General features: G+C 55.6%; 1 protein-coding gene across 1 annotated transcript in view; it reads left to right on the forward strand.

Annotated features, from left to right (window-relative positions):
• The window catches only part of EGFR (epidermal growth factor receptor), a 132,657-nt gene that overhangs the window by 48,132 nt on the left and 62,685 nt on the right, over positions 1 to 21,840 (forward strand). The window lies entirely within an intron of this gene.

A 21,840-nucleotide genomic window follows, 5' to 3' on the forward strand; every position in this document is an offset into this window, starting at 1 on the left:
CCTCCCCTCTGGGGGTGGCCATGCTCTGGTCTGTGTCTATGATAATTGGGGAGGGTTTTCCTTAATTTCCTTCACCTTTTCCACCCAGCCCCCAACGCCCTCCCACCTGACAGCTCTCATTCTGTTCTCGCATCTATGAGCCTGTTTCGGTTTTGTTTGTTAGATTATTTTGTTCCTTAGATATTCTAAAACCAATAATTACAGGTTGTCAGGTTTATCAAAAGAATAAACAAGAAAGACAGTGTGTGGTAATGCAGAAGAGCGAGATTATTTCGCACCCTCGGAGGGAGCAAGAATGCGGGCATGACGGGCGGAGGGGGTGGGGAAGAAATGGGGCTGCTGCGGCCTCTCTGAGCCCCGCTTTCCCCGGCGGCCTCCTGGGGCCCAGCCAACCCCAGCCCGGCTCTCCGCGCGCCCCGGCCTCCTCCCACGCTTTCGTCCCTCTGCCCTTTTGCCGCATTGATTCCATGCCCTTGCATACAGGACTCTGTGCTGCTTGGGGTCCCCCCGGTCAAGCGGCCCCCCGGGTCCCGGCTCCCCAGGCCGCCCGGCCTCTGCTCCTGCGGGGGACGGGGCAGCAGCTGGCTGCCCGGTGGGACAGGCGCGTGGGCTGCGGGGCTCCATGGCCCGGGAGGGAACAGAACGTTTTCCTCTTCCCTGTGTTTGGCCTCCCCAGCGGCGGCTCAGCGTCCGCCTGGCTCTCTGCCCCCGGCCCGCTCTGCCCACGCCCCGGCATGCTCGCATTCTTGGTCCACGACACTACCCTAATATTTCTCTTTTCTGCAGGCAGGAAATGAGCAGCCCATGTTTTCAGGGCCATTCAGGAAGTTGTCCAGAGTCATAATGGCCCATTATCTCCCGGCCAGAGTTTACTTAGCTTTCACGACTTCCACTGCCCACTTGAAACAAGGGAAACTATCCCCCGAGCCCCCACCCCGCCGCTGCCCTGAGTGTGCAGTTTCCCTGAGACCACAGACGCTCGGACGCTGGCCCGGCTCCACGGGCGACGCTCACTGAGCCGGGCCGCGGTGCCCAGCGCGGCCCCGCATGCCAGCACTGTGTAATCATTCTAAGAAGCTTCGCGCTGGATTTTCAATCTGTGCTCTGAGCTCGAGCTCACAGCCCCTTTATTCAGAGAGCTGAGTGAGCAGCACTTACTACGAAAGCAGTCACAGGAGGTCCTGGGAGGGTGTACCAGGAGCCGTCAGAGTCCCACCCCCTCTGCCCCCAACAGAGGAGGAGCCTTAACGGAAGGGCGCCTGCACCCAGGGCGTGCGAACCTCTTAAAAGGTGTGGCACAATGTGCTCTGGGTGCCGAGGAGTCACGACTTTGTGGGGGGTGTCCATCGCGAGACCCGACTTGGAGGGAGAACTGGGAGTCTGGGATGAGCAAGGACGGGACCGTGAGTCGGGGCTCGTGGGAACCGGTGCAGGCGAGTACAGGGGCATCCAGGACCCCCTGGGCCAAGGCCTCCCCCTCGTCAGCTGGCCTCCTCACTGAGTAACACGCACTCAGGGCTCCCGCAGGCCACAGGAAGGAGCCGATAGGAGTAGCTTGGGGTCTTCCGGGTCCTTTCATCGAAAGACAAGAAGAGGTGTGTGTTGGTAGGTGATTGAGGTGGACCCCAGAGGAGGTGACAGATGGCAGTGGGATCCTCCTCAAACCCTGACAGCGTGCAGGGCAGTAAGAAGCCCACCCATGGCCTCTGCCACACCTGCCCAGTGCCCATGCCTCTCCCATCAGAAAAACAGCCCTGCAAAGCCAGGGGGACCCAGAAAGGAGCAGGGAGCCCCGTTCAGACTCTGTGTCCCTCTTCCACCTGCCCAGCTCTGAAGGTGGGATCTGTCAGCGAGACCCTCTTGGCACCAGGAACCCCATGAAGGAGCCCGAAATCCAATCTGTAAAACTGCAAATCAGCGGCAGGAAACATATCCAGGACTCTTCTGTGAGTCCACACAGGGGCACCTAACACCTTCCACCGAGGTCCCCCTCACCATCGGCGGTCCCCAGGGGCCGCTCTGCCTGCACGGCACCTGGTCCCACTTCTGCTTGTTCAGATCACACGGGGGTAATTTCAGAGTAATTGTCAAGTCCGCCACCAGGCCTCTGCCCTCGCGAAGGCAAGCCTGGCACGTGATTGTGCATTAGGACAAATTACAGGGTGCACCTGCGGCCATGGCTCCCCCTGTGATTACCTGGGGAGCAGGTGGCCTCGCCCTGGGCCCTGATGAAAGCCTCTACACGGTGCTAATGGGGACCCAGGCGTGTCATCCACCCCCTCCTCCAATGCTGATGCTGCTTCCTTTCGGGAAGGAAAGACGTCGGCCAATTAGCTGAGCGCGTGCCTCACGCCTGTCCCCGTGACCCGGCCGGCTTCCCTTCAGGCCTCCACCCATCCTGCCTTTCCTTCATCTTTCACTCGCTCTGCTGTTTCTTTCTGTCTCCACGGATTTATGTGTCCATCTGGATTTTAATTACATGATCCGAAAACACCTCTTCTGTAAACAGTGTAAGGGACAGCCTCAGAGAGTGAGAAGCCAGAGCCACACCTCCAGCCCCCTGGCAGGAGTTTGGGAGGGAAACGTCCTCTTACCCGAGAAGTTTCCAAACTGCAGGACCCGTGAAACGGCCTCCGCAGGGCCGGCGCTGTGCCCGTCCTCCGCAGGGCCTTCCGCGGCCGATGGGCCTTTGATCGCTCTGGGCTTGTGAGCCATACACATGCCGTGAAGCAGGGGGTCGGGCCCTTCACACAGTCCTGTCATGGTTTGCCTGCTGGTCTCCTTGTTTTGCTTTCATGTTCGAATTTATAGAAATCCTATTTCTGTGCTTTTTAAATTGAGTTTGTTTGTGTTGGTAGTGGGGCTGGTTGTTTTCTCTCTGCTTGGTTTTGGAGTCACTAGCCTGGCTGATTTACAGCCAGAACTTGGCGACCTACAGCTCGTAGTAAATCACACAGTGGCACGTTGCAGCCAGGGTCACACCCCCGTTCTGCAGTTCTGGACCCAGCGTGAGTCCCAGTCACTGTGAAGCCCAGCGAGCTCTGGGATAACAGACACAGCCGTCTTCATGCCCTAAAGTAAGAAAGCTCTGATGTGCAAAAACAAAACAAAACAAACCCCAGACTAACAGGAAGTTTCCATCAAAATTAGGAATGGCTAGAAATGCAGTTTCCTCCCCCAAATATTGCTCACTCGCTACTGCTCATCAATAGCTAGGAACAGGCGTGACGGTCTGTGGGAAAGAGGACCGGGTGACATCACGAAAGGCCCGGAACACGCCGCGCAGAGCGCACCCCGTTGCAGTGAAAAGGGCTCTCGCTGGTCTCGGCCTCGCTTCGGTGGTGGTGTGCAATGTTTCACGTTGGCCTTCAGACCCTGCTTGGTGGTGGCGTGGCGGTCCTGTCTCCGTGGAAGTTCCTGGGGCGCAGGGAGTGTCTGAGCCGGGAACACAGAAGTGTGGAGGTGCCGATGGATACAGAGCAGCCGGCTTCAGAAAGCATCCGCTGAATAACAGATGATGGCAAAACCATACGGGGACGGGACGTGCCCACCAGCTCACACCGTGGCTGATGCGAGGCATGTGAAACACATAAAAAATGAAACGGATCGTGCAGCATGTCCATGGCCCCGTCGACACTATGTTTTCCCCATTACAGAGGAAAGGCGTTTTCCCCAGAGGAGCTGCGGGGCCGGCTGACACATGGTGATAACAGTCATTCCCTTGGAAGAAAGTCATCTCAGAAGCCAGCGAGTTTCCGTGGGCGTGAGCGGGGGAGGAGGAACTTAGACGGGCCCCGCCCAGCATCTAGCCGGGCAGCCTCAGGAGAGAAGGCCCCTGGTGGCCGTGAGAGCCAGCTGCCTTGACCGAGCGCCACGCCTGTGGGGTTTGCACGGCGCACGCGGGCCTCGGAGGCGTGGGCCCTCCCGCCACCATGGTGATCATTAGAGGACAGGCTGGCCTGTCACATCTGGTGGCCCAGTCGCAGGTTTTCTAGGCTCTCGTGTGGGGCGGTGGGTAGACCTGCTTGGAGAATCCTGAAGGTGGAGGCCAGCGCACGTCCTCGTTTTCTACAAGACCGCACCGTGAGCAGGGAACGGACTCCGGGGCGTGCTAACGCTTCCCTGCCAACGCCATTCCTCGCCGGCCGAGGCTCGGGGCTGCGGGTCGGCTTTGGAGGCAGGGCCCCAAGACGTAGGTGCTGCAGGGGTGTTCGTGCCACCGGCTCTGGGCACCCCTGCTCTTTGGCAGAGGAAGCGGGTCCTTTTAAAGGCTAGAAAGGCCCCAGCAGATTCAGCAGAGGCATTTGGACCGTTGAGAACCATGGCTCATGCTGCTAGGAATTCCTTGACTCTCACTTTAGTGAAACAAAAACCAGTTTCGGGGGGGACATCCAGAATTGGAAAACCTCTTGAGAGGCTTTGGGAGACTTGGGGTGCGAGCCTTCTCCTGCAGTCAGACCCCGCCGCCAGCCTGGTGCTCCTTAGCCCCAGCCATCTTAGCTCCAGTTTCTGGATCTCCAGCTTGTGTTTCTCCCAGTAAACAAGAAACTATACTCCTCTTCTAAAGGAATCCGCGACCCAGGTAGATTCCCCACGAAGCTGGTGATGCTCCCTCTCCAGGGCCTGCCAGGGCCCTGCTCCCAATTAGAGATTCGTAATTAGTATAAATCCTTTCCTATCTGCCCCCCCCAAACACACACACACTCGCAGGGACCCACCCCATGGGGGTGATTTGTCTTTTATCAGGCCGGCTTGTTCTCTGCCTTTCTGAAACTCCCGGTCGTCCTCTCTGAAGTCAGAGGGGTGTGGGTCTGTGCTGAGGACCATGTTAGAGCTGCCCCATGGCGCGCGCCCAGTCCTGGTGGCGGCCGTTAGTATCATCGGTCTCCTGCCTGGCACGTTTTACTACAGCAGTTGGGGAGGGGCTGCTGGGCTGGGCCCTGTCCTCCGGGAGAGGCAGGCCTGCCCGGGGCAGAGGTGGGAGTCAGGGCTGGCTTAGCCCCCCTGCCTCAGCTCCCTGGTGTGCGCAATGAGGGAATTAATGCCGGACTCAAAGGGTCACGTTCAGAGACCCCCGCGGACACCCAGAGAGACCCCCACACCCACACATAGTCACACGAGGTCACAGGTACTGGTCAGAGCGGGAAAAGTGGGGCTCACCTCTCTGGATGTTTTACGGAAGGAAAAGTGGAGACTCAGTTTGAGGCCAGTTAAGCACCCAAGGGAACCCCAGGCCCCACCTGAGCCTTTGCTTCATGACATCTCTCCATCACCCTGCACTTCAGAAAATAAATTTTGAAATATGTTTAATGTCTTTTTCTGGAACTCAGTCTTACATGGTCTGAGAGCAAGAAATAGTGGCAATTCTGCTGTTTCTCTCAAAGGGACTGGGTAAGAATGTGACAAAAACTTACTGAAGTCAGAGAGACAGAATCTCCAAGTGGAAAGGGAGCATCAGAGGACAGAGCCCGGATCGCAGGGGCGAGGCCTATGGTGGGGCGCGCCTCTGACCTACCGGGGTGGGGGCGCGCCTCTGTCTTCACGACTACAGCATGCACACAGCCACAGAGGCGACCTCGTTTCAGCCCAGAGCCTGTAGTGACATCCGGCGGAGGGGGGCTCCCAGCCCCGGCCACTGACCGTGGAAGCCACGGGAAGCAGGTAGCAGCCAGGCGGCTGTGCGTGGCCCAGAAACCACTCCCTTTGCCCAAGGGAGCTCAGGGCCAGCTGGGCCACCTGAGCACTTTTAGACACCAGCACCAAGCCCAGAGTGGTGACTTCAGACTCTTTGCAAATAATATCTATTATTTACTTATTTATTTTCTAGAGAAAGAGGGAGGGAAACATCGGTGTGAGAGAAACGCCCATCAGCACCCCCTCATATGCACCACGACCTGGGACAGACCCACAACCCAGGCACGCGCCCCGACCAGGGATCAAACCGGTGACCTTTCACGTTGTAGGATCGGTGCTCCAACCCACTGAGCCACACCAGTCAGGGCACAAATAATGTTTCTTGAAAGCCTTCCGGTACCTTCGCTAAGTGTTTTCCCTCGAGCGGCCCTGTTTGTGACCACAGGCCTCCTGCCTGGTGTCTCCTAGACTTGCCCTCGGCTCGTGCTCCTATTTATAGCAGCGCAGCCTCTGCCCATCAGAATTCGACGCCTGACCCCTTTCTAGGGAAGCAGAGGGCATGTGTGTCCCCAGCCAGGGCTGAAGGGCGATCTGTGCGTGAATACGCGGCCTCTTATTGGCCGCCATTGTCTGATGGCTGTACAGGAAGTGCTTCTGTTTCCAGCCAGTTTTTCCAGGACGTTGGACCAGGAAAACGTGGACCGTCGGGGGTGCCCCTGAAGGATCCGATCACCCACTCAGTGCGTGCCTGTCACGTGTCCACTGCGTTTACTGCGTGCGGGGGGTGTCCAGGAGTGCAGACGTGCAGCGGGCCTGGCCCGCCCTGCCCTCCCCCTCGGTAATGCCTCACGGGGCACAGCCAGCCCCTCGGGTCGGTGGCCTGAAAACTCCTCTTGCTGTCAGGACAAACCCTGCCCATAGCTCCATCTCACTCGTTTTGTTTGGGGCCAGGAGATGGGTGATTTTTCTTTTTCTTTTTAGTGCTATGTTCTTTTAAGAATTAAAAGCCACCATTTAGCGGGCAAAGTTGGAAGCCGGGGTGGTGATGGGACAGACCAGGAGGAGGTGAAGCGGTGGCTTGCACAGCAGGACCCTGGGTCTCAGACGCCCAGGGACCCGGGCGCTTGCCGGGAAAGGAGCACCTTGCCCCAGGGAGCCTGACAGACACAGTCAGAGCCTGCAGGACCCGTGCCGCCCTGGCCACCTTCCTGAGGGTGCCCAGCTGTCACCAGCGGTGCGTCCCCACTGAGAGCAGTGCCACCAGGCTGGGGGGCAGGGCGCCGGCATCCCCCTGCCGACAGCGGTGCGTCCTGTCCCACCATCTGACTCGTGAGAAATCTCGGCATGGATTTCACAACTGCTCCCAAGGCTTCTGCCAACTTCTGGAACAGATGTGGAACCAGGGAGAAAAAAAAAAGACAAAGGACCTCCATGCTCAACCTAATAGAGTAACTGGAACATTTCTGAAGGAGAGGACAGACTCGTGCCTGTTTATAATCTCAGAGCTAGAACAGCAGTGTTCAGTGTGCTGCTGCTCACAGCTGTGGGCCAGCGTCAGATGGTTTCTGTCCTCGCTTCCTTTCTTTCTCTAAGACACATTAGGTGGGGAGACCCCGAACAATCCAACGGGCAGACAGTTTTGTCGGAAAGAGGTCGGTGTTCACGGTGGGCTTGGTGGTCCACCTGGAAGGCAGGCGGATCTCCAGGGCCCCCCAGAGTGGCCTGCTCCTTCTGCAGAGCCCACGGCCCAGCATAAGCGCCTCCTGGAACACCGGGCCATGCCCACGGAGCTTTCTAGAAGGTCACGGAGCTTTCTAGAAGGTCACGGAGCCTTCCACCTACCTGGCCTGACCTAGTTGGCAAGTTGTAATTATGTCAAGCGTGTCCCAGGACGGTAGCTCCCATGGGCACGGCATGAGCTCACGGCCCGCAGATCACGCCAGTCCCAGCAGTCCGTGCACACAGCCACCTTCTGTGAACCCGCAGATGCTCTGTGCAAACAGTTGTGTGAGTTCCATCTTGAAAACATCGCCCTGACCCAATCCCCCGGGCTTGGGGGAGGTCTGAGGTGGGCGGCCGGCCCTCCAGGGAGAACCGTCTGCAGGAAGCTCCCCCTCTTGCCGTGTTTCCTGACTTGCCTTTGAGATCCCACAGCTGCTTTCTGCAGAGCGACCCCGCTCACAGCTGGCGAGCGGGCGGCTTGGGAGGGGTCTCAGCTTCTGCCCTTTGGAACGTTGCACGGGGACCTCAATGTCACCCCTCATAGGCCTCTGGGGTCCTATACGCACTGGGGTGCGTGACGGGAAGCCGGCCACCTCAGCACCCAGGGCCGTGGCCCTTCAATCTGTGTGATCTCTTCTGATGGTGTGGAGCTTGACCCTCCCACCCCAGGGACCATCCGCATTCTGCTTTTTTCGTCATGTTTTTAAATTTGTTGTTGTTGATACAAGAGCTGTGTCCCTGCCTCACCTTCATCTTGGCCCTCAGATGCCACACACTAGCCTTGTGCACTCATGTTGAAGACAGCTTATTCTCCTCTTCCCAAGGCTGACCCGCCCCTCCCTGCAACCAGCTGGCCGTTCCTGCCACTTTGGCCAAGTGGCAAGTCAGCTCAGGCTCCTTGGAAGCAGACATACTGCTTCCTGAGCCCAGAGTGGCAGGCGTCCACCCAGACCCGTGACCACCCTGCTCCTGCCTCTCCCGTTGGAGAGGCGGGTGTGGGACCTAATTAGAGCACATGCCACTTGTCCCTTTTAAAATCAACACCGCTATCCACACATCTTCGTTCTAGCTTTCGGAGGGCACCTGCCATCCGGTTCTGTCCTTCAGCACACACAGTTCTACCCGGTGTACTTCCATTGTGCCTTCTGTGGCTTTGTTTGCCCAACCTTGATGGAAATGTAGAACAGACTCCAGGACCCCCGCTCTGCTTAGAAATCAGTCCACTGTCAATAGGCTTTGTTGACCCTATAGGAATCAGTGAAGTCCTGTCAGTCATCACTCTGTTCTTCTATGGGAAACTTGCCAGTTACATTGTATCCATGTGCGAGTAGCTTCTGTGACATTGTATCTATGTAGCAAGCGGCTTCTGCAACTTTGTATCTAGGTAGCAAGCGGCTTCTGCGACTCTATGTAGCAAGTGGCTTCTGCCACACTGTTTCTATGTAGCAAGTGGCTTGACTTTATGATGCTTCCCCAAAGGAAACAAGTTACCGACACAGAATCTGTGTTTCCCGGACTCCCTGGAGGTAGAGTGGCAGGCCCTCTGTCTGTAAAAGCCGCATACATCAGGTTTTAATAACTGCCCATATCTTTGTCCTCCAGGGGAAATTTATCCTCCTCATCTCTCCCTTTCTGAAAGTTAGAACAGCTTTGCCTGCCAGCCGTTTCCCCAGTGGGCCGCATTTTCAGGGGTTCACTAGGGCTGAACCACTGTGGTTCAGCAGTTTGGGCTCATGGTCTTCTCCTCAGTTTTCCATTTCATTCATGCATCTTAAATTAAGACTTTAAAATTTTTTTCAAGAAATTCCTTTGTGCTCCTTGGTATTTGCCCAAACGACTTAAAAATGCACGTCCACAAAAAAAACCTGCACACGGGTGTTTATAGCAGCTTTTTTCAGAGTTGCCCAAACTTGGAAACAGCCAAGATGCCCTTCAGTAGGGGATGGATAAGTGCATCGCAGTCCGTCCAGACGATGGAATAGTGTTCAGCGCCAGAATGAGCTACCAAGCCATTGAAAGACACAGAGGAGCCCTGTATACGTGCTACTCAGTGAAAGAAGCCAATCAGAACAGAGGGGAACTCTAGCTGAGAGAGTCGGGGGGGCACAGGGGACTGTCAGGGCAGTGGAATGATTCTGTGTGATGCTATAATGATGGATATAAGAGTCATTACACATCTGTCCAAACCATAGAATGCACAGCGCCACAGGACACCCTAATGTGCACCGTGGAGTTTGGGTGATTATGACCTGTTAGTGGGGGACGCTGGGTGTGCACAGGCCCAGTGGGTGTATGGGAAACCCCTGTGCCTTCCCCTCGATTCTTCTGTGACCTTTAAACTGGCCTTTTAAAGAAAGCCTTAATAATAGTAGTAATAGTAATAATCGTGACAAAGAATTTTGTAAGGCACCATGCAGCTGTTGGTTGGTACACCTGGCTAGAGTAAACTATGGAATTAAATTTGGTTTAGTGCACAGAGGAGGGGAGACAGCCCGTTCCTGCCGGAGTTACAGGCCTTACACACAAAAGGAAACTGAGGCAGTGCAATAGAAAGGTCACATGCTTGACTCTGTGGGCTCTTCATGCCTCTGTATGGATGTCTCATTGAAGGAACTGGGGCGTTTGGGAAGACGGAAGACAGAATAAGGAGAAGAACCCCCCAGGGGGGCACAAGCATCTCTCCGTGGCAGTGCTTGGTTGTGTTCCACACTTCGCGTGCAGAGACAGTGCGCTGCTGCAGAACCCCTGAAGGTGTGCTGGGCTTCATGGCTCACCACCCCAGGGCACCCCTGGGCGCCTGAGCCTCACGAACACTTCTTGCTAAGGACTCTCAGCACCCAGCATCTTCACAGACTGAATTGCTAAGTAACAACCCCAGCGAAGACTTTGATCCCTTGTGAAACCTTCCACCGGAGAGCCAGAGAGTGTTATTAAGTTGGTCCTGGTTGTCGAGTCTGGACAAGCCCTTACATATGGGTGTTTGCTTTTGATTTGAGGAATATAATGGATATTTTTATTTATTGGATGAGTTGGCGGTTGTTCCATCTTTGCCTTTATGGCTTCTTTTTAGCCTTCTCCCCTGACGTCCAGCCCAAGGCGGGAATAATGTGTCTGGTTACAGTGGAGCTCCCAGGGGCCAGTGACGGGCGCTTCTGGGTGTGGTTCAAGGCTGAGAAGAAGGCACCTCCACGTGGGAAACCAGGAGAGCCTGTGCCTTCTCTGCCCTCAGCCTGCCCGGTGCCACCAGCACACTTGCCGTGACTTGGTTATCTCGTTCTACGTGGTTTTGCAGGCCGGTCCTAAGTTTGTGAAATGGTTTTGTGGTGCCAGGAGACAGGGATATACCCCGACTTTCTTATAAAAGACTATTGGAGGTGTCAGCTTCCATCAGAGAGAATGTGGGTCTTGGGGGAGGAGAGGCGGGAGGGGTGGGTCAAAAGGTACAAACTTCCAGGGATAAGATGCGGGAGTTCTGAGGGTGTGATGTTCAGCGTGGTGGCTGCAGCTAATAACAGGGTATGTCGTGCACTGGACCGGAGCTGTGAGCAGGTTGTGTTCTCACACACACACACACACACACACACACACAGAGTTCGCTGCGTGAGGCGATTGCTGTGGTAATTATCTCGACCTTGGTAATCATCTGACAACATAAACCTGCATGAAATCATCACATCGTACATTGTAAAGAGGTCCAGTTAGATTCCTCAGCTTTCACCTTGTAAAGCCGGGAGCAGCTGGAGAACTGGGTGTAGTAGCTTCAGGGTGCGGCAGGGAGACACGCACTGCGTCCTCTTCACCGTGGAGGCAGCTCCCTGCTCGGCGACCCACAGAGGGAAGGAGCTGGAGCACAGTGTGCAGAGCACGTGGGGGGCAGGAGGACGGGGCAAGCCTCGGCCACCTACGCCTGACGCTGAGGGCTGTGACAACATCCAGGGGCCACCATGGAACTTGTTCCAACTAGAGCCTGCTCGCTCCAACGGAAGAAGAGCCCTGACTTTATTCTCAAGTTCATTTCTATTCAACATTATTCCAAATAGATAACTTTCATTTAGCTGTTTTGGTTTAAAAACAAAAAAAGAGCTCTTTGGCAGAGGAGACGTAGTTTACAGGACGTGTTCGGTGTGATGAGCGGGCGGGCAGCGCTGCTCCCATCCCGCCCTGAAAACTAACGCACACTCGCCACGCCCGGGACACCGCAGAAGCACCTCAAGAATCCGCAGAAGGGTGTCTGGGTTCCAGAGCCAGGGAGAGAGTGGCTCTGACGTGCTTGTCCCTGGCCAGATCACTTCTGCGTAGCGTCCCACTTTTCTGGCAGGCAATGTGCCATGACACTTACACGTACTTTTCTAAAACTTCAAAAGTTGCATAAGTCTGTGACACGAAATCCAAATCCCCTTACATCCGTCACCCTCACAGCCGTCCCCAAATGTTGCTGGCGCTGGTTACATGCACCCATGCACCCGCCTGTGTATCTCACACGTGTGAGTACGGACAGATGTATGTAACAAACACCCACAGAAACAGAACCGTGCCCGCAGCCACCACGTGGGGCTCGTAGCGCGCGTCCGTAACTGTGTTCTAACGGGCCCCGCGCTCCGCCGTTCCCATGGCAACGCGAGCAGATTCCGTGCGGTTCGCCACGGCCCGTGTCCTCGCTGCCGGCTGCCCTTTCCGTGTGCGCAGGGGCCCCCGGTCCGCCCGGTCCTCCGTGGCTGCGTGTTTGGGTTCTTCCTGGAAAGGGTTGCAATGGCATGGCCCTTGGGTGCTCGTAGGCAAGTCCCCGTGGATGGTTCCTGGAGGCAGACTCTCTGGTCAGAGACCTGAGAGGGTTTTAGGTGAGACTCTGTGACAAGGCAGGGAAGCAGCCGGCCTGGGGTCCGCGAGCACCAGCCAAAAGAGCGGAGGCCGTGGGGCCGTGACAGGGGACACAGGGACCGCACTGCGGACAGGCAGCCGTCCTCAAATTTTTTAACAGCTGCCGTTCCCCACAGGACAAGGTTTAAGCTGCCGGACTCCCGGTGGCCGAACCCGAGACAATGAACGAGTGGAAGGGACACGGGACCAGGGCTTGGCTTCGCACTCCACATCCTTAGGCTGAGACTCCCTGGAACGGAACGAACGGGCTGAGTGCCTCGCACGTCCTGGCCCTGCCCGTGGGGGTGGGAAGAGGCCGGGTGAGCCTCCTGCACTCCTGGGCCTTACGCTTTACTGGGACCTGGCAGAAGATGCAGACCCACAGATAGCAAGGACATTGCCGACAACAGTCAGTGCTCATTAAAAATGAAGTGGTGTGTCCCTGACCTGGTGCGGCTCCGTCGGTGGGACGTCGCTCCACAAAGCGGGGGGGTCGCCAGTTCGATTCCCCATCAGGGCCCTGGCCTGGGTTGTGGGTTCAGTCCTGCTTGGGGTGCGTACGGGAGGCCACCCATGGTTGCTTCTCTCCCTCTCTTTCTCGCTTTAAAAATAAATAAATAAAATCTCTTTTAAAAATGGAGAAATGGGAGAGAGGGAGACTAGGAAGGGCGGGGGAGGGGCACCGTCAAGCCAGGGACGCTCAGAAGCCCGAATGAAGAGCGGGCGGCCTTATTAGGCAGCGGCTTCCGCAGCCTTGGACGTTAGAAGCGCGCACAGAGGGTTACATCGTGCCGTCTGCGAAGTTACTCAAAGCTCCCTGCTCGTAAAGTGTTGATGTAATCCAGACGAAAGGTGTCCAGGACGGCTCATTCTTTCCAAGTATCATATTTTACTGCCGTTAACCTGGGAGGCTACTTACCGTCGGAAAATGTGTAAGGAATGGCAAGAGGCGTCAAAGATGGGGTATCGGGGTGAGTTTCCGAGGGACTGCTGCTTCGGGCGGATTTTGCCCCGAGGTGCAGCCTCGTGACCTGCTTCAAAAAAACAAAAACTCAAGGCTGAAGGCCTCCTGCTTGCTGCCGACGGCGTGTGAGCAGTCCTCATGTGAGGGCCCCAGCCGAAGGCAAGACCAGACAGGTCGCCAGGCAGGACCTCAACGCCTTCCTCCCGTTCCCATGTGAGTCATCGTTAGGCAGAGCATTACCTCTGCAGACAGGCTTCGTTCCCCCCGGAACCTTGAAGGGACGCCTCTTCCTGGTGTCGGTGCAAACGTTTGCCTCTGAGGACGATGCTATGGACCCTTGGGGCTTAGGATGGGGGGCGTGGGTCTGTTTGCGTGTATTCCAGAAAGCCGTCCTCCTCCTGTGTGAGCTCCAGCATGGTTTTCCAGTGCAGTTCAGCAGGAGGAGGACGCCTCGGTCCCATCCCAGGCTGGTTTGTGCCTTTGCAGCACGACTCCCTGAGCTAACCCAACATGAAAGATGTTTGGGGACACAAGAAGACAGAAAATTTTGCCCTGGCTGGTGTGGCTCAGTGGATTGAGCGCCAACCAGCGAACCAAAGGGTCGCCGGTTCGATTCCCAGGCAGGGCACAGGCCTGGATTGCGGCCAGGTCCCCAGTTGGGGGCAGATGAGAGGAAACCACACATGGATGTTTCTCTCCCTTTCTCCCTCCCTTCTTCTCTCTCTAAAAATAAATAAATAAAATCCTTTTTAAAAAAATTTTTTAAAGAAAACTTTGAGATATCATGCTACAAACATGCATCTCTCCTAGGGGTGATATTAGCATGATAATGTGCTGTGGGAGAAGGAGGTAGAGGGAGAAGATTCAATATGAATCCTATGAGAATTTCCAAAGAGAGAGAAGTTTAGATGTTCATAGGGGTGTCACCCAAGGGAGAGAAGAGGGGTCTGTGAGCTGATTGCCAGTAACCCCACCAGCAATGAGACAGAAGGGTGCACCTGGTTCTCAGCAGCCACACCTGCATGGGCTTCTCGGGACAGCCCCCGGCAGGCACGGCCCTCCCTGGCGCCTGCCCCGGGAATGGTGGGCAGAGGGTGGGCGCAGCCCCGGTGGCACCAGCCTCCACGACTTACAGGCCTTTGTTTTGAACCTTAAATGTTTCAAGATGATTAAACTATTTATAGCTCAATTCGCTACATATCCGTAACCAAGAAATGCCTGAGAGACCGTTTCCTCAAGAACAGAGTCAGGGACCCCGGCCACTCTCCACCCCGTCATTCCTGGGTTTCCATGTGGCTGCGTGTTCGTATCTGGGAGTTGAATTTCAAATACCGCTTTTCAGACTCCGTTTGGGACCAACCGTAGTCCTGCTCCCTTTCTCCTGCCTCTCTCTGGCCACCAGCCACCGACTCCGCACAATGACCAGCTGGCCCCTGGCAGATCTTGAGCCCAGGTGTGGGGTGGCTGGAGGAGCTTTTCCAGGCCAAGAAGGGAGTGATTTCATTTTCCATTGACAGTCTGCAGAAATGAAGGGAGTTCAAGTGCCTTCAGAAAAGCTTCCTCCTTGAGAGCGGAGTTTTGGGGGCTTTCCAGACGTCCAGGGCTTTTATTCTTGGAAGCATCCTCGTTGCTCCCCCCCCCCCCCCCCCGCTTCCATTTATGCCTCAGGAACTGATTCAGAAACCATAGAAATTGGATTTGGAATCGCTGAATGCTCGCAGACAGCTGAATGTACTCCTCCCCAGAAGCCCTGCCAGCTGGGCTGGGCACCACGTGGGACCTGCTCCCGTGGGCTGGCCGCAGCGTCCGCCGGCTCCGTGGGGCTGGGGGCTGAGAGCAATGTGCCCTGGCACTGAAGTGTCTGGGCTCCGCGCTCCAGACAGTTTGTGGTTTGGGGCTCAGTCGGCCAGGGTATGACTTGCCATCACGGGAACCGGTCTCGGGGCAGCTGGGAGCTGGGCAGGCCTCGGCCTGCGTGTGTGCTTGCTGGGTCTGGGTTTTACCCTCGCACCTTGGGTTTCAGTTTCCCACGCGTTTGGTCACCACTGATGCAGATGGGCCCTGGGCAGGACCGGCCAGCCGCGCGGGCGTTCGGAGGTTTAAAATGGCCCAAACTATGGTCTGAAATGGGACAGAAAGGGCTGTTGGTCTCCAGGGTGAATAACGTCCTGCTAGCAATGAAGTCTTTGCTTGCCTGGAAGGGTAAGCGAGCTGGCTCTTCTTCAGGAGGGAATGAGTTCAGTTAAGTAAGTGGAATTAAGATAAGATCAAAATAGACAAGTGTTAACCTGAGAAGCTTGTGGGCTCCTTTGTGTTGAGAGTTCTCCTGTGTTCCTGTGTTAGCAGCCCACCCAGTACAGGCCATGCGGGCACCGCATGACGGAGGGCTTGGGGCGGTGCCAAGAAGGGGGAACAGTCTGGAAACAGGCAGGAGGTCAAGGGCGTGGCTCTGTGCCAGGCAGTGTGCTCCATGCCTTTGTCCACAGGGTCACGTTTAACCCGAGCGTCCCCCCCAGGGTGGGGGGACGGGAGCAGGGTGAGGCTGAGGGCTGGGGCGGGAGTCTCACCTTAGTCCAAGACAGAACTAGAGCTGGGTCTCGCGGGCAGACGGGCTCGACCCCCCAGCTCCCCGGCATCCCCAGGAGCTCCCTCTGCTGCCCAGGGCACACAATCTGCAGCCAGTGAGGCAGCAAAGGCCATTCTGCCTGGTGCCGGAAAGCTGCCTTTTACAGACTCCGGCTCAGCTTGGAACAAACCCAGCACAGTAACCACGAGACTTGCCCCTGTGCTCCGCAGCCAACCCCCCATATCATATGAAAAAACGTTCCCAAAGTGAGTTCTCGATTCTGCGTCTCACGGAAACTCACGTTGCTGTCACACCGTCATCGGGCGCAGTTTGGTCAGGATGTTTGGCCGGCTGCAGCTCGGCCCAGCGTCCCTGTGGTCTGGGTGCAGCCGGCCGAGAGCCTGGCGTGGCAGGTGACAGAGTCCGGGCCAATCTGGGAGCACAACGGCCAACCGGCCGAGGCAGCTGGTGGGGGTGGGAGGGCTCCATGGCTCGGACCCGCTAATTTGGGGTCAAAACAAACAGATGATTAGCTGGGGGCTGTCACTTTCAATCAAGGGCTTTAGCATCGTCTAGACGCTGGCCTCAGAAGGAGACCAGTGGGGCTCCCTGGCAGGCTCCGAGGCAGACGGGGCAGCGGGGGGGCGGCCCGGCTCACTCCCCCCTCAGGAGGGAGGTCCTGCCCCGCACCCCACGTCTGGGCCTGAGCAGCCTCACGGGAAAAGCAAGCCTGTTCGAACTGAAAAATCGGGAACAGTGGATGGGGACGCTGTTGGGAGTGGGACCTGGTGACAGTCCTTGCAGAGGCTGCGAACTGCTGTCCACGGCTTCTGTATCTAGCCAGGGTCACAGGGCATTGAGTGGCACTGTCCTAGTGCCGGGTCTGTCCCCTCACCGTCGGTCCTGTGCACTGTCCGTGACACTGCCCAGCCCTCTGGTCACATGCGGGCCACTGGTGCCTGGACCGGCCTCGGTCTTCCACTGCAGGTGGCCGCGTTCCTGTGGGGGTCCTGAGCTAGTTCCCGAAGAAAGACTGGATTTTGTCCTGTAGACCCGTGCAATTTTCCCTTCAAACCAGGACGCCTTTGAGAGGACAAAGAGGGCGCCCGCCAGACCAAACTCCAGAGCCTCACGCAGGAGGAGGACCCCCCGAACAGGCAGAACAGGGATTCCCACATGCTTCCCGGACTTCTTCAAGAGTCGAGCTGGAAAGAAGCTTTGGGATCCAACCTTCAGTTAACTAGGAAGTCCAAAGACGGGACCAACTCCTCTCCTAAGCACCTGACAGTCACTGACACAGTCTGATAGCGCTGCGTCATCTCGGGGCGCGGTGACTGAGACAGGGAGCGCCCAGTAACCACGGCAACCCCATAAAAACAACTTCTGGTCAGACCGCCGAGCGCCCGCCAGCTTCCTCCAGTCTCCCGAGTGAGACCGGGTTGGACACACAGTGTTTGCAGGGGGCGGTTTGGGTTTGGTTTTCCTCTAAAAGCGTGAAGTCCTGGGTTTGCATGAACGTTAGGGTTTTGCCCTGTAGACAAGAAAACCCTCCCGCCCATACACCCCATGGTTTTTCAGGGCCCTCGTCCACTGAGGAACCAGAATGGGGAAATGCAGGGAAGGCTTCGGTCTGGTTCACTATCAACTGAAAAACCCAGCCTGGACTCCAGCTCCTCTGAGTTCACCCAAGTTCAGTTTCAGTTCTAACACAAACGTCCCTGGACGCAGCTTTGACCGTGAGCCCAAGGCGATCTGATAAGAAGCAGGGCTTTGTCTGAGCTCTGGAATGTGTTTATGTGAGTGCAGGTCCCATCCAAATGCCCACCAAACTCGAGGCAGGACACAGGCCTCCCTGCAGGGGCCCTGGGCCCACCGGGGAGCTTGGCACAAATGTCCTCATGTCCTGGGTCCCGGCTCTGCCTCGGTGGCAGAGGTTTAAAAGCTCCTGGGGACTCTCGTGTGTAGTCAGGGCAGAAAACATGGGTCTGAAAAGACCTATGAATGGCTTCTTTCCTTTTTCTCCATACTTAACCTCAGGGGTTCCTGGAAGCCTTCTCAAAGGTCAAGGCTCAAAGCCATGGGCCCCGGGACAGCGGGGATGCAGGCTCCCGCAGGCTTCACCTCCCACCCCCACGTTGACTGCAGTCTCTCAGCTGCTGCTGATGGACCCGGTGACTTATTTACATCAAGCCTGTCTGTGACAGGAGCTCGTCCTGTGCGCCCTGTCCTCTCCCATCCAGCCCCACGCACAAGACCTCGTGCCGGCCTCTGCCTGGCACTTGCACCACCTGGTGCCACATGGCCATCAGTAAAGCTTAACATCCTCAGGCTGTCCTATGTCGCTGTGACTTCACATCTCCAGCGGCAGTAGGTCCCATGTAGGAAGAGGCGCACGCGCCCCCGGAGCCCTTCCCAGGGTATCCGCGAGGCCTCTGAAGCCGCAAACCAAGCACCCCTGAGGAAGGGTGCTGTGCTTCCTATTCTGACCCTGTTTGGGGCGGGGGGCGGAACAGGTCCGTCCATGGTCCTTAGTGTAACCTTACTTGTCTGACACCTGAAAATACATCTTAATCTCACTGGAAAAGGTGGCCTGAGGGAAGGAGAGACTTGGCAGTGTGGCATCAAGGAATCACACATGTTCTTCGTCCGCATGACCGTGGGCAGGTAGATCCCTGCTCGCCGGCTCCGGGAGACCCCAGGCCTTCCGCCCTCTCTGCTTCGGCTCTAAGGCCGGCAGGTGAGACCTCCGTACCCAAACTGTGCCCAGAACTCCACCCCTGGCAGCTGTCCCCAAGACCCGAGTACACCAGGCACCTCGTCTGCAGATCACGTCGTGAGAGGCCGGAAGGGTCCCAGGCCTCAGTGCTTCCCCGTTAGTATTTGCTGCCAGCTTCTGCACGGCCCCCTTCTGAGAGCCTGCGTTCCTGGGGGGGAGTCTGGCCCACCAGGCAGCTTTTCTCATAGGGAGCAGCTACCCCAGGATTTTTTCAAGCAAATTTTCAGTTCAAGGAGAACGAAGTCAGAAGCGAGGACACAGCTCAAACGTGTGCAATTTGAGCCCTGGTCGGGCTGCTCAGTTGGTTGGAGTGTCGTCCCGAAGGTCACGGGTTGGATTCCTGGTGAGGGCACATGCCTGGGTTGCAGGTTCAAGCCTCGATCAGGGTGTGTACTTCTCTCTCACATCGATGCTTTATCTGCCTAGCCATCGATCTGTCTACCTGACCTTCTCTGTCTCTCTGTCCCTCTCCCTCTCCCTCTCTCCGTAAAATCAATAAAAGCTTTTCCTTGGGTGAGGATATTTTTTATAGTCTGCACTTTGATGACTTTGGCAAATCAAAACCCCTCTTGTACCCAGCACCCAGATCGGAATAGCAGGCCTCTTGTGCCCCTTTCTGGGATATGTTATCCCCTCTCCGATGCTAACCCCACGGATGAGTTTTGCCTATTCTTGAATTTTGTATAAATGGAATCATTGCATGTGGACTCTCATTAGTCTGGTTTCTTTGACTGAACCTCATGTGTTCAGGGTTTATCCACCTTCTGTATGATCATCTTTCATTCTTAGCTGCGACGTTCGCTGCAGAGAATACCACACTGTGTCCATCCATTCTCCCGTTGACGGACTTTGAGGTTGAGTCTCTGTTTTTGCAGTTACTTGACTGTACTGTCACATGCATGTCTTGGAGCAGGTGTGCTCGGTCACAGGGGACGGCTTTGCTCAGCTTCGAGAGATAGTTCCAAGAAGTGTCCCCAACTGGTTTTAACCACCTGTACTGCACGTACAATGTTAGAAAGCACCAATTGTCTGTCTGTTTTATTTGAGCTCCTCTGATCAGTAGTCTCCCTGGAAACCCAATGATGAAAATTAATATTAATTAACCTTCTTAAAAATCAACTTTCTGAAGTTCCTAAAGATAGCCTTCTAGGTCAAGGAGGCCGCGTGGAACCGTGGACAGTGTATGCATCAGGTCGGGCAGAGATGGGCTCAGACATTGTTTCTGCCCCTTGTCAGCGGCACCACTGATCTGCAGACCCCGGTTTCTCCTTCAGTAAAATCGGAGTGAAGGGCAGGACTGGGCGGAGATCGCATGCCGCGCTGTGTGAAAACAGCGAAGCCGGAGGCGTACTAGGTTCAGTCGTGGTTTGCTGTTTGTTTTTTTTAGTTTAACACAAATTTATGTTTGACAGGAAAGCTGGCTTCCTTTGCAAAGCATGTGGCTTGGGCAGGGCCACGGGCCACGGTCAGCTGTGACCACGATGGGAAGCTGACATGTGGTCTCCTTTGCTTTGTTCTCTTCCTGGGTGATATGAATTTTCCTAGTTTTCCCATGGCCAGCCCTCTAATTGCAGAGGGTGACCTTAAAAGAGGGGGGATCATCCAGCCCCACAATCCACTGAACCTGTCACTGAGCCTCAGAGAAGTCGTATGAGTCCTCAAGACCCCGCAGGCAGACCCTGTGGTGCCAGCTTAATGCTGGTTCCACAGCCTTGGGGGCCTCTCATAGTGACGACGTGAGTCTGCTGTGAAGCAAGAATGAAAATGGAAGTAACTTCTGACATATGCTGTTACTATCAGTTCTAAACGGCTCACCATAAACCCCAAAGACAGCCGTCCACACCTCCATACCAGCCCCTGACCGCGTCAGCAGCACAGAAGAAAAACGGCATGTGCTCTTCTGGTTCAAATGGCTTATAAGTGGGATGGTGGGTGGCTGAAGGTTCTCCTTCCTCCTTTCTAGGTCAGTAAGTGTTTATCGAGTGAACCTGTGATAGATGCAGCAGCTTAGAGCCCCACAGAAGGCAGGACAGCCTAGAAGGGAGGGGCACCTGCTCTGGGAAAGCCCGTGCTTTCTGACTCCCCCATCCAGGGAGCACGTTGCAGTTAGGCTGCGCAGCACAAACGGGGCAGCTCCTTCAGACAGAAGGCCTTGGGCCGGGCCTGCTGCAGCGGGGACGTTTGATCCCGGGAGAGGGAGGCCAGCCCTCCTGCCGGGGCGGGGACTGAGGGTGAGGAGCTCCAGCTCCCCGTGGCCTGGGGAGTTCAGGGGGGGATCGTGACCTGGTGGGTCCTCGGGAAGGCTGGCAGGAGCACTGGGGGAGCTGGTTCACTTGAAAAACTCAAACCGGAAAGCTAGACTTTAGCTTTAAAAATACATTTCAAGAATGCTTTTATTTTTTTAACACATCCTGTTTTTGCTCTAAAGTCAGGGAGGAAAGGATTGGGGTCCATGGGGGTTCAGTAAGCCTGAAGCCACTGCCCCTCTCCCCATCTCTCATTTTATAAAGCCACTGTGTTTATCACTGCAAGACAGACGTGTGTCATTATGAAAACCTTAGGTGTATAATGTTGTCCGATCTGATGATATGAATGCCATAAAACCCAGGTCCTTTGATAGCATTCTTTAACAATTCACTGAGCAGTCTTTTTTTTTGCTGCACGTGGTACATTGAACGGTCTACAAACCCTTTTCCCGTGAGATGGGGCCTGGTGAATTTACCAACCCAGAAATGACTCAGACTCTCCCTCTCCTTGACAGGACGGGATATAACCTCCCTGCCGTTGCAGGCTTTAAAAGATACGATGTCACTAGAGTGTAGAAGACTCTCCTGTATACTTGAAATTTGCAATACAGTAGATCTTAAGTGTTCTCATTAAAAATGGTAACTAGGGCCGTGGCTGGTGTGGCTCAGTGGATTGAGCACCAGCCTGCCAAGGGGCAGGGTGGTTGCCGGTTCAATTCCTGGTCTGGGCACATGCCTGAGTCGTGGGCTGGGTCCAGGTTGGGGGCACGTGAGGGGCGACCACACACTGATGTTTCTCTCCCTTTCTTTCTCTCTCCCTTCCCCTCTCTCTAAAAATAAATAAATGGGTAAAATCTTTAAAAGAAAATGGTAACTAGGCGAGGTGACAAATTTGTTCATGAACTTGACTGTCAAGTTTACAAAGCGTACGTGTATGAAATCATCACACTGCACACCTTAAGTATATGCAATTTTTATTTGCCAGTTACACCTCAACAAAGTTGGGGGAGCAATGTGGAAATAACACGGGCTCCGAGGTTGCACCTCTCCAATGAACGTTTACCTCTTGGAAACT

Source organism: Furipterus horrens, unplaced genomic scaffold (genome assembly GCF_987537825.1).
Source record: "Furipterus horrens unplaced genomic scaffold, mFurHor1.1.pri manual_scaffold_9, whole genome shotgun sequence".
Lineage (NCBI taxonomy): Eukaryota > Metazoa > Chordata > Mammalia > Chiroptera > Furipteridae > Furipterus > Furipterus horrens.